The 13,134-nt window shown below is 26.9% G+C and overlaps 5 non-coding genes across 5 annotated transcripts; all 5 read left to right on the top strand.

Moving 5' to 3' along the window:
* Nucleotides 1-1,506: 1,506 nt before the first annotated feature.
* Nucleotides 1,507-1,579, top strand: TRNAV-UAC (transfer RNA valine (anticodon UAC)). Its single transcript has one exon. It is a non-coding gene; the product is annotated as a tRNA-Val (tRNA).
* Nucleotides 1,580-3,780: 2,201 nt separating this feature from the next.
* TRNAV-UAC (transfer RNA valine (anticodon UAC)) lies at nucleotides 3,781-3,853 on the top strand. The gene has a single exon. It is a non-coding gene; the product is annotated as a tRNA-Val (tRNA).
* A 2,558-nt stretch (nucleotides 3,854-6,411) lies between these two features.
* Nucleotides 6,412-6,483, top strand: TRNAV-UAC (transfer RNA valine (anticodon UAC)). Its single transcript has one exon. It is a non-coding gene; the product is annotated as a tRNA-Val (tRNA).
* Nucleotides 6,484-8,684: 2,201 nt separating this feature from the next.
* On the top strand, nucleotides 8,685-8,757 carry TRNAV-UAC (transfer RNA valine (anticodon UAC)). The gene has a single exon. It is a non-coding gene; the product is annotated as a tRNA-Val (tRNA).
* A 2,198-nt stretch (nucleotides 8,758-10,955) lies between these two features.
* On the top strand, nucleotides 10,956-11,028 carry TRNAV-UAC (transfer RNA valine (anticodon UAC)). The gene has a single exon. It is a non-coding gene; the product is annotated as a tRNA-Val (tRNA).
* Nucleotides 11,029-13,134: the final 2,106 nt, after the last annotated feature.

Here is a 13,134-nt window from a genome sequence, read left to right as displayed (position 1 = left end):
CAGATAAAGTTGCAACCATAAAGCATACTTAGAACTCTTATCCCTGGATGGAACCATAAGCTATGATAACAATTGTTAGAAAATATCAACATGGAGAAATTAAAATAACACATACACAAACACAAGGACATAACATGGAAATTCCAAATTCAGAGAGAAAAATATAACAGTCGCTGTCAAATGACAACCAAAGAAAAACAAGTGAAATTTTTTACAACGCATAATGTACCCTCAGCCACCCCCAGACCCCGAGTACTCCCACACCTCAAAGCAAGTACATAATTACATCTCACAACACTCTAACACGAGAGTATAAAATCAAGATTTGTAGATTATAAAAATATTTATTAATAAAATAATTAAATTATTACTTTTTTTTTTGTTACTATTATTTCATATTAATAGAAGTGTTTCAATTATTAATATCCATCATATGCCATATTTTTTCTATTTTGATATTTTTTTATTATTTGCTTTCTCTATTTTGTACTCTCATTCTTATTTTATTCTTGCTTTTTATTTAATTTTATAAAACAATTGGTAGATTCAGTTCAAAATTAAGAAAAATAATACTCAACAAGTATAAAAATTCTCAAATAATTTCCACATATCGAAAACCAGTTTGAAAAATTATGATGAAACTTCTTTGTTGACATAGTATTATTGTAGACCTTTCATTAATGTTAATAAATACTCATGTACTGAGCATTAATCAATATATTATGTAATCCTTGTCATATCAACACATATTTGATTTGAACTTTCCACATGTAAAAAATAATTATTCTCTCAATTTTATCTAGCCCAATCCATATAGTGGAACTTCTGACAGTAGCTCAACAACACTTGATCTGAAAGCTCAGATAAAGTCGCAACCATAAAGCATACTTAGAACTCTTATCCCTGGATGGAACCAAAAGTTATGATAACAATTGTTATAAAATATCAACATGGAGAAATTAAAATAACACATACACAAACACAAGGACATAACATGGAAACTCCAAATTCAGAGAGAAAAATATAATAGTCGCTGTCAAATGGCAACCAAAGAAAAGACTGTAAAAATTGTTACAACGCATAATTTACCCTCAACCACCCCTAGACCCCGAGTACATCCACACCTCAAAACAAGTACATAATTACATCTCACAACACTATAAGACAAGAGTATAAGCGAATTAAAAATAGAAGACGCCAAATACAAGTTTAAAGTATTTTTGACTGATGCATTTTATAATGAATAAATTGAATCCATTATATAGTCTTAAACTCCCTCTTCCTTTACAAAATTAAATGGTGTGAGACTTGTTAAACATGTATATTTTCAATCTATACTAACATATTTTTGGTGATTTGGAAGAATTTAGTCTATTAATCTAAAGAAATTGAGTTCAAATCTTGAGAGATACAATTGTAAAATAGTCATTAGTGTCATTTTAATTAATAATTTGTTTCCATCTCTAATATATATGTATTGAATTAAATTAGTTGAATAACCCAGATGTTGTTGTGGTGTAGTGGTTATCACGTCAGTCTTACACACTGAAGGTCTCCAGTTCAATCTTGGGCAGCAACATATGTATTTATTACTATTATTTCATATTAATAGCGTTGTTTAAATAATTAATATACATCATAAGCCTTTTTTTTCTTCCTATTTTTAATTTTTGATCATTTTATATCTATATTTTGTTCTTGCTTTTTTTCCATTGTATAAAATAAATGGTAGATTCATTTCAAAATTAAGAAAAATAAATTTCTACAAGTATAAAATCTACATTTGTTGAATATAAAAATATTTATTAATAAAATAATTAAATTATTATATTTATGTTTTTCTTACTATTATTTCATATTAATATAAGTGTTTCAATTATTAATATCCATCATATGCCATTTTTTTCTATTTTGATATTTTATTATTATTTGCTTTCTCTATTTTGTACTTTCATTCTTATTTTATTCTTGCTTTTTTGTTTAATTTTATAAAACAATTGGTAGATTCATTTAAAAATTAAGAAAAATTATAATCCACAAGTATAAAAACTTCTCAAATAATTTCCACATATCGAAAACCAGTTTGAAAAGCTCTGATGAAACTTCTTTGTTGACATAATCTTATAGTAGACCTTTCATCAATGTTAATAAATACTCATGTACTGAGCATTAATCATTAACTTATGTAAAAAATAATTATTCTCTCAATTTTATCTAGCCCAATCCACCTAGTGGAACTTCTGACCGTAGCTCAACAACACTTGATGTGAAAGATCAGATAAAGTTGCAACCATAAAGCATACTTAGAACTCTTATCCCTGGATGGAACCATAAGCTATGATAACAATTGTTAGAAAATATCAACATGGAGAAATTAAAATAACACATACACAAACACAAGGACATAACATGGAAATTCCAAATTCAGAGAGAAAAATATAACAGTCGCTGTCAAATGACAACCAAAGAAAAACAAGTGAAATTTTTTACAACGCATAATGTACCCTCAGCCACCCCCAGACCCCGAGTACACCCACACCTCAAAGCAAGTACATAATTACATCTCACAACACTCTAACACGAGAGTATAAAATCAAGATTTGTAGATTATAAAAATATTTATTAATAAAATAATTAAATTATTACTTTTTTTTTTGTTACTATTATTTCATATTAATAGAAGTGTTTCAATTATTAATATCCATCATATGCCATATTTTTTCTATTTTGATATTTTTTTATTATTTGCTTTCTCTATTTTGTACTCTCATTCTTATTTTATTCTTGCTTTTTATTTAATTTTATAAAACAATTGGTAGATTCAGTTCAAAATTAAGAAAAATAATACTCAACAAGTATAAAAATTCTCAAATAATTTCCACATATCGAAAACCAGTTTGAAAAATATGATGAAACTTCTTTGTTGACATAGTATTATTGTAGACCTTTCATTAATGTTAATAAATACTCATGTACTGAGCATTAATCAATATATTATGTAATCCTTGTCATATCAACACATATTTGATTTGAACTTTCCACATGTAAAAAATAATTATTCTCTCAATTTTATCTAGCCCAATCCATATAGTGGAACTTCTGACAGTAGCTCAACAACACTTGATCTGAAAGCTCAGATAAAGTCGCAACCATAAAGCATACTTAGAACTCTTATCCCTGGATGGAACCAAAAGTTATGATAACAATTGTTATAAAATATTAACATGGAGAAATTAAAATAACACATACACAAACACAAGGACATAACATGGAAACTCCAAATTCAGAGAGAAAAATATAATAGTCGCTGTCAAATGGCAACCAAAGAAAAGACTGTAAAAATTGTTACAACGCATAATTTACCCTCAACCACCCCTAGACCCCGAGTACATCCACACCTCAAAACAAGTACATAATTACATCTCACAACACTATAAGACAAGAGTATAAGCGAATTAAAAATAGAAGACGCCAAATACAAGTTTAAAGTATTTTTGACTGATGCATTTTATAATGAATAAATTGAATCCATTATATAGTCTTAAACTCCCTCTTCCTTTACAAAATTAAATGGTGTGAGACTTGTTAAACATGTATATTTTCAATCTATACTAACATATTTTTGGTGATTTGGAAGAATTTAGTCTATTAATCTAAAGAAATTGAGTTCAAATCTTGAGAGATACAATTGTAAAATAGTCATTAGTGTCATTTTAATTAATAATTTGTTTCCATCTCTAATATCTATGTATTGAATTAAATTAGTTGAATAACCCAGATGTTGTTGTGGTGTAGTGGTTATCACGTCAGTCTTACACACTGAAGGTCTCCAGTTCAATCTTGGGCAGCAACATATGTATTTATTACTATTATTTCATATTAATAGCGTTGTTTAAATAATTAATATACATCATAAGCCTTTTTTTTCTTCCTATTTTTAATTTTTGATCATTTTATATCTATATTTTGTTCTTGCTTTTTTTCCATTGTATAAAATAAATGGTAGATTCATTTCAAAATTAAGAAAAATAAATTTCTACAAGTATAAAATCTACATTTGTTGAATATAAAAATATTTATTAATAAAATAATTAAATTATTATATTTATGTTTTTCTTACTATTATTTCATATTAATATAAGTGTTTCAATTATTAATATCCATCATATGCCATTTTTTTCTATTTTGATATTTTATTATTATTTGCTTTCTCTATTTTGTACTTTCATTCTTATTTTATTCTTGCTTTTTTGTTTAATTTTATAAAACAATTGGTAGATTCATTTAAAAATTAAGAAAAATTATAATCCACAAGTATAAAAACTTCTCAAATAATTTCCACATATCGAAAACCAGTTTGAAAAGCTCTGATGAAACTTCTTTGTTGACATAATCTTATAGTAGACCTTTCATCAATGTTAATAAATACTCATGTACTGAGCATTAATCATTAACTTATGTAAAAAATAATTATTCTCTCAATTTTATCTAGCCCAATCCACCTAGTGGAACTTCTGACCGTAGCTCAACAACACTTGATGTGAAAGATCAGATAAAGTTGCAACCATAAAGCATACTTAGAACTCTTATCCCTGGATGGAACCATAAGCTATGATAACAATTGTTAGAAAATAACAATTGTTAAAAATTAAGAAAAATTATAATCCACAAGTATAAAAACTTCTCAAATAATTTCCACATATCGAAAACCAGTTTGAAAAGCTCTGATGAAACTTCTTTGTTGACATAATCTTATAGTAGACCTTTCATCAATGTTAATAAATACTCATGTACTGAGCATTAATCATTAACTTATGTAAAAAATAATTATTCTCTCATTTTCATCTAGCCCAATCCACCTAGTGGAACTTCTGACCGTAGCTCAACAACACTTGATGTGAAAGATCAGATAAAGTTGCAACCATAAAGCATACTTAGAACTCTTATCCCTGGATGGAACCATAAGCTATGATAACAATTGTTAGAAAATATCAACATGGAGAAATTAAAATAACACATACACAAACACAAGGACATAACATGGAAATTCCAAATTCAGAGAGAAAAATATAACAGTCGCTGTCAAATGACAATCAAAGAAAAACAAGTGAAATTTTTTACAACGCATAATGTACCCTCAGCCACCCCCAGACCCCGAGTACTCCCACACCTCAAAGCAACTACATAATTACATCTCACAACACTCTAACACGAGAGTATAAAATCAAGATTTGTAGATTATAAAAATATTTATTAATAAAATAATTAAATTATTACTTTTTTTTTGTTACTATTATTTCATATTAATAGAAGTGTTTCAATTATTAATATCCATCATATGCCATATTTTTTCTATTTTGATATTTTTTTATTATTTGCTTTCTCTATTTTGTACTCTCATTCTTATTTTATTCTTGCTTTTTATTTAATTTTATAAAACAATTGGTAGATTCAGTTCAAAATTAAGAAAAATAATACTCAACAAGTATAAAAATTCTCAAATAATTTCCACATATCGAAAACCAGTTTGAAAAATAATGATGAAACTTCTTTGTTGACATAGTATTATTGTAGACCTTTCATTAATGTTAATAAATACTCATGTACTGAGCATTAATCAATATATTATGTAATCCTTGTCATATCAACACATATTTGATTTGAACTTTCCACATGTAAAAAATAATTATTCTCTCAATTTTATCTAGCCCAATCCATATAGTGGAACTTCTGACAGTAGCTCAACAACACTTGATCTGAAAGCTCAGATAAAGTCGCAACCATAAAGCATACTTAGAACTCTTATCCCTGGATGGAACCAAAAGTTATGATAACAATTGTTATAAAATATCAACATGGAGAAATTAAAATAACACATACACAAACACAAGGACATAACATGGAAACTCCAAATTCAGAGAGAAAAATATAATAGTCGCTGTCAAATGGCAACCAAAGAAAAGACTGTAAAAATTGTTACAACGCATAATTTACCCTCAACCACCCCTAGACCCCGAGTACATCCACACCTCAAAACAAGTACATAATTACATCTCACAACACTATAAGACAAGAGTATAAGCGAATTAAAAATAGAAGACGCCAAATACAAGTTTAAAGTATTTTTGACTGATGCATTTTATAATGAATAAATTGAATCCATTATATAGTCTTAAACTCCCTCTTCCTTTACAAAATTAAATGGTGTGAGACTTGTTAAACATGTATATTTTCAATCTATACTAACATATTTTTGGTGATTTGGAAGAATTTAGTCTATTAATCTAAAGAAATTGAGTTCAAATCTTGAGAGATACAATTGTAAAATAGTCATTAGTGTCATTTTAATTAATAATTTGTTTCCATCTCTAATATCTATGTATTGAATTAAATTAGTTGAATAACCCAGATGTTGTTGTGGTGTAGTGGTTATCACGTCAGTCTTACACACTGAAGGTCTCCAGTTCAATCTGGGCAGCAACATATGTATTTATTACTATTATTTCATATTAATAGCGTTGTTTAAATAATTAATATACATCATAAGCCTTTTTTTTTCTTCCTATTTTTAATTTTTGATCATTTTATATCTATATTTTGTTCTTGCTTTTTTTCCATTGTATAAAATAAATGGTAGATTCATTTCAAAATTAAGAAAAATAAATTTCTACAAGTATAAAATCTACATTTGTTGAATATAAAAATATTTATTAATAAAATAATTAAATTATTATATTTATGTTTTTCTTACTATTATTTCATATTAATATAAGTGTTTCAATTATTAATATCCATCATATGCCATTTTTTTCTATTTTGATATTTTATTATTATTTGCTTTCTCTATTTTGTACTTTCATTCTTATTTTATTCTTGCTTTTTTGTTTAATTTTATAAAACAATTGGTAGATTCATTTAAAAATTAAGAAAAATTATAATCCACAAGTATAAAAACTTCTCAAATAATTTCCACATATCGAAAACCAGTTTGAAAAGCTCTGATGAAACTTCTTTGTTGACATAATCTTATAGTAGACCTTTCATCAATGTTAATAAATACTCATGTACTGAGCATTAATCATTAACTTATGTAAAAAATAATTATTCTCTCAATTTTATCTAGCCCAATCCACCTAGTGGAACTTCTGACCGTAGCTCAACAACACTTGATGTGAAAGATCAGATAAAGTTGCAACCATAAAGCATACTTAGAACTCTTATCCCTGGATGGAACCATAAGCTATGATAACAATTGTTAGAAAATATCAACATGGAGAAATTAAAATAACACATACACAAACACAAGGACATAACATGGAAATTCCAAATTCAGAGAGAAAAATATAACAGTCGCTGTCAAATGACAATCAAAGAAAAACAAGTGAAATTTTTACAACGCATAATGTACCCTCAGCCACCCCCAGACCCCGAGTACTCCCACACCTCAAAGCAAGTACATAATTACATCTCACAACACTCTAACACGAGAGTATAAAATCAAGATTTGTAGATTATAAAAATATTTATTAATAAAATAATTAAATTATTACTTTTTTTTTGTTACTATTATTTCATATTAATAGAAGTGTTTCAATTATTAATATCCATCATATGCCATATTTTTTCTATTTTGATATTTTTTTATTATTTGCTTTCTCTATTTTGTACTCTCATTCTTATTTTATTCTTGCTTTTTATTTAATTTTATAAAACAATTGGTAGATTCAGTTCAAAATTAAGAAAAATAATACTCAACAAGTATAAAAATTCTCAAATAATTTCCACATATCGAAAACCAGTTTGAAAAATAATGATGAAACTTCTTTGTTGACATAGTATTATTGTAGACCTTTCATTAATGTTAATAAATACTCATGTACTGAGCATTAATCAATATATTATGTAATCCTTGTCATATCAACACATATTTGATTTGAACTTTCCACATGTAAAAAATAATTATTCTCTCAATTTTATCTGGCCCAATCCATATAGTGGAACTTCTAACAGTAGCTCAACAACACTTGATCTGAAAGCTCAGATAAAGTCGCAACCATAAAGCATACTTAGAACTCTTATCCCTGGATGGAACCAAAAGTTATGATAACAATTGTTATAAAATATTAACATGGAGAAATTAAAATAACACATACACAAACACAAGGACATAACATGGAAACTCCAAATTCAGAGAGAAAAATATAATAGTCGCTGTCAAATGGCAACCAAAGAAAAGACTGTAAAAATTGTTACAACGCATAATTTACCCTCAACCACCCCTAGACCCCGAGTACATCCACACCTCAAAACAAGTACATAATTACATCTCACAACACTATAAGACAAGAGTATAAGCGAATTAAAAATAGAAGACGCCAAATACAAGTTTAAAGTATTTTTGACTGATGCATTTTATAATGAATAAATTGAATCCATTATATAGTCTTAAACTCCCTCTTCCTTTACAAAATTAAATGGTGTGAGACTTGTTAAACATGTATATTTTCAATCTATACTAACATATTTTTGGTGATTTGGAAGAATTTAGTCTATTAATCTAAAGAAATTGAGTTCAAATCTTGAGAGATACAATTGTAAAATAGTCATTAGTGTCATTTTAATTAATAATTTGTTTCCATCTCTAATATCTATGTATTGAATTAAATTAGTTGAATAACCCAGATGTTGTTGTGGTGTAGTGGTTATCACGTCAGTCTTACACACTGAAGGTCTCCAGTTCAATCTTGGGCAGCAACATATGTATTTATTACTATTATTTCATATTAATAGCGTTGTTTAAATAATTAATATACATCATAAGCCTTTTTTTTCTTCCTATTTTTAATTTTTGATCATTTTATATCTATATTTTGTTCTTGCTTTTTTTCCATTGTATAAAATAAATGGTAGATTCATTTCAAAATTAAGAAAAATAAATTTCTACAAGTATAAAATCTACATTTGTTGAATATAAAAATATTTATTAATAAATAATTAAATTATTATATTTATGTTTTTCTTACTATTATTTCATATTAATATAAGTGTTTCAATTATTAATATCCATCATATGCCATTTTTTTCTATTTTGATATTTTATTATTATTTGCTTTCTCTATTTTGTACTTTCATTCTTATTTTATTCTTGCTTTTTTGTTTAATTTTATAAAACAATTGGTAGATTCATTTAAAAATTAAGAAAAATTATAATCCACAAGTATAAAAACTTCTCAAATAATTTCCACATATCGAAAACCAGTTTGAAAAGCTCTGATGAAACTTCTTTGTTGACATAATCTTATAGTAGACCTTTCATCAATGTTAATAAATACTCATGTACTGAGCATTAATCATTAACTTATGTAAAAAATAATTATTCTCTCAATTTTATCTAGCCCAATCCACCTAGTGGAACTTCTGACCGTAGCTCAACAACACTTGATGTGAAAGATCAGATAAAGTTGCAACCATAAAGCATACTTAGAACTCTTATCCCTGGATGGAACCATAAGCTATGATAACAATTGTTAGAAAATATCAACATGGAGAAATTAAAATAACACATACACAAACACAAGGACATAACATGGAAATTCCAAATTCAGAGAGAAAAATATAACAGTCGCTGTCAAATGACAATCAAAGAAAAACAAGTGAAATTTTTTACAACGCATAATGTACCCTCAGCCACCCCCAGACCCCGAGTACTCCCACACCTCAAAGCAAGTACATAATTACATCTCACAACACTCTAACACGAGAGTATAAAATCAAGATTTGTAGATTATAAAAATATTTATTAATAAAATAATTAAATTATTACTTTTTTTTTGTTACTATTATTTCATATTAATAGAAGTGTTTCAATTATTAATATCCATCATATGCCATATTTTTTCTATTTTGATATTTTTTATTATTTGCTTTCTCTATTTTGTACTCTCATTCTTATTTTATTCTTGCTTTTTATTTAATTTTATAAAACAATTGGTAGATTCAGTTCAAAATTAAGAAAAATAATACTCAACAAGTATAAAAATTCTCAAATAATTTCCACATATCGAAAACCAGTTTGAAAAATAATGATGAAACTTCTTTGTTGACATAGTATTATTGTAGACCTTTCATTAATGTTAATAAATACTCATGTACTGAGCATTAATCAATATATTATGTAATCCTTGTCATATCAACACATATTTGATTGGAACTTTCCACATGTAAAAAATAATTATTCTCTCAATTTTATCTGGCCCAATCCATATAGTGGAACTTCTGACAGTAGCTCAACAACACTTGATCTGAAAGCTCAGATAAAGTCGCAACCATAAAGCATACTTAGAACTCTTATCCCTGGATGGAACCAAAAGTTATGATAACAATTGTTATAAAATATTAACATGGAGAAATTAAAATAACACATACACAAACACAAGGACATAACATGGAAACTCCAAATTCAGAGAGAAAAATATAATAGTCGCTGTCAAATGGCAACCAAAGAAAAGACTGTAAAAATTGTTACAACGCATAATTTACCCTCAACCACCCCTAGACCCCGAGTACATCCACACCTCAAAACAAGTACATAATTACATCTCACAACACTATAAGACAAGAGTATAAGCGAATTAAAAATAGAAGACGCCAAATACAAGTTTAAAGTATTTTTGACTTATGCATTTTATAATGAATAAATTGAATCCATTATATAGTCTTAAACTCCCTCTTCCTTTACAAAATTAAATGGTGTGAGACTTGTTAAACATGTATATTTTCAATCTATACTAACATATTTTGGTGATTTGGAAGAATTTAGTCTATTAATCTAAAGAAATTGAGTTCAAATCTTGAGAGATACAATTGTAAAATAGTCATTAGTGTCATTTTAATTAATAATTTGTTTCCATCTCTAATATCTATGTATTGAATTAAATTAGTTGAATAACCCAGATGTTGTTGTGGTGTAGTGGTTATCACGTCAGTCTTACACACTGAAGGTCTCCAGTTCAATCTTGGGCAGCAACATATGTATTTATTACTATTATTTCATATTAATAGCGTTGTTTAAATAATTAATATACATCATAAGCCTTTTTTTTCTTCCTATTTTTAATTTTTGATCATTTTATATCTATATTTTGTTCTTGCTTTTTTTCCATTGTATAAAATAAATGGTAGATTCATTTCAAAATTAAGAAAAATAAATTTCTACAAGTATAAAATCTACATTTGTTGAATATAAAAATATTTATTAATAAAATAATTAAATTATTATATTTATGTTTTTCTTACTATTATTTCATATTAATATAAGTGTTTCAATTATTAATATCCATCATATGCCATTTTTTTCTATTTTGATATTTTATTATTATTTGCTTTCTCTATTTTGTACTTTCATTCTTATTTTATTCTTGCTTTTTTGTTTAATTTTATAAAACAATTGGTAGATTCATTTAAAAATTAAGAAAATTATAATCCACAAGTATAAAAACTTCTCAAATAATTTCCACATATCGAAAACCAGTTTGAAAAGCTCTGATGAAACTTCTTTGTTGACATAATCTTATAGTAGACCTTTCATCAATGTTAATAAATACTCATGTACTGAGCATTAATCATTAACTTATGTAAAAAATAATTATTCTCTCAATTTTATCTAGCCCAATCCACCTAGTGGAACTTCTGACCGTAGCTCAACAACACTTGATGTGAAAGATCAGATAAAGTTGCAACCATAAAGCATACTTAGAACTCTTATCCCTGGATGGAACCATAAGCTATGATAACAATTGTTAGAAAATATCAACATGGAGAAATTAAAATAACACATACACAAACACAAGGACATAACATGGAAATTCCAAATTCAGAGAGAAAAATATAACAGTCGCTGTCAAATGACAATCAAAGAAAAACAAGTGAAATTTTTTACAACGCATAATGTACCCTCAGCCACCCCAGACCCCGAGTACTCCCACACCTCAAAGCAACTACATAATTACATCTCACAACACTCTAACACGAGAGTATAAAATCAAGATTTGTAGATTATAAAAATATTTATTAATAAAATAATTAAATTATTACTTTTTTTTTGTTACTATTATTTCATATTAATAGAAGTGTTTCAATTATTAATATCCATCATATGCCATATTTTTTCTATTTTGATATTTTTTTATTATTTGCTTTCTCTATTTTGTACTCTCATTCTTATTTTATTCTTGCTTTTTATTTAATTTTATAAAACAATTGGTAGATTCAGTTCAAAATTAAGAAAAATAATACTCAACAAGTATAAAAATTCTCAAATAATTTCCACATATCGAAAACCAGTTTGAAAAATAATGATGAAACTTCTTTGTTGACATAGTATTATTGTAGACCTTTCATTAATGTTAATAAATACTCATGTACTGAGCATTAATCAATATATTATGTAATCCTTGTCATATCAACACATATTTGATTTGAACTTTCCACATGTAAAAAATAATTATTCTCTCAATTTTATCTAGCCCAATCCATATAGTGGAACTTCTGACAGTAGCTCAACAACACTTGATCTGAAAGCTCAGATAAAGTCGCAACCATAAAGCATACTTAGAACTCTTATCCCTGGATGGAACCAAAAGTTATGATAACAATTGTTATAAAATATTAACATGGAGAAATTAAAATAACACATACACAAACACAAGGACATAACATGGAAACTCCAAATTCAGAGAGAAAAATATAATAGTCGCTGTCAAATGGCAACCAAAGAAAAGACTGTAAAAATTGTTACAACGCATAATTTACCCTCAACCACCCCTAGACCCCGAGTACATCCACACCTCAAAACAAGTACATAATTACATCTCACAACACTATAAGACAAGAGTATAAGCGAATTAAAAATAGAAGACGCCAAATACAAGTTTAAAGTATTTTTGACTTATGCATTTTATAATGAATAAATTGAATCCATTATATAGTCTTAAACTCCCTCTTCCTTTACAAAATTAAATGGTGTGAGACTTGTTAAACATGTATATTTTCAATCTATACTAACATATTTTTGGTGATTTGGAAGAATTTAGTCTATTAATCTAAAGAAATTGAGTTCAAATCTTGAGAGATACA

This window comes from Lathyrus oleraceus, chromosome 1 (assembly GCF_024323335.1).
Source record: "Lathyrus oleraceus cultivar Zhongwan6 chromosome 1, CAAS_Psat_ZW6_1.0, whole genome shotgun sequence".
In the NCBI taxonomy this organism is placed as follows: Eukaryota; Viridiplantae; Streptophyta; class Magnoliopsida; order Fabales; family Fabaceae; genus Lathyrus; species Lathyrus oleraceus.
Note: the sequence above shows the minus strand (reverse complement) of the source record. Positions and strands in the feature narration are given on the sequence as shown.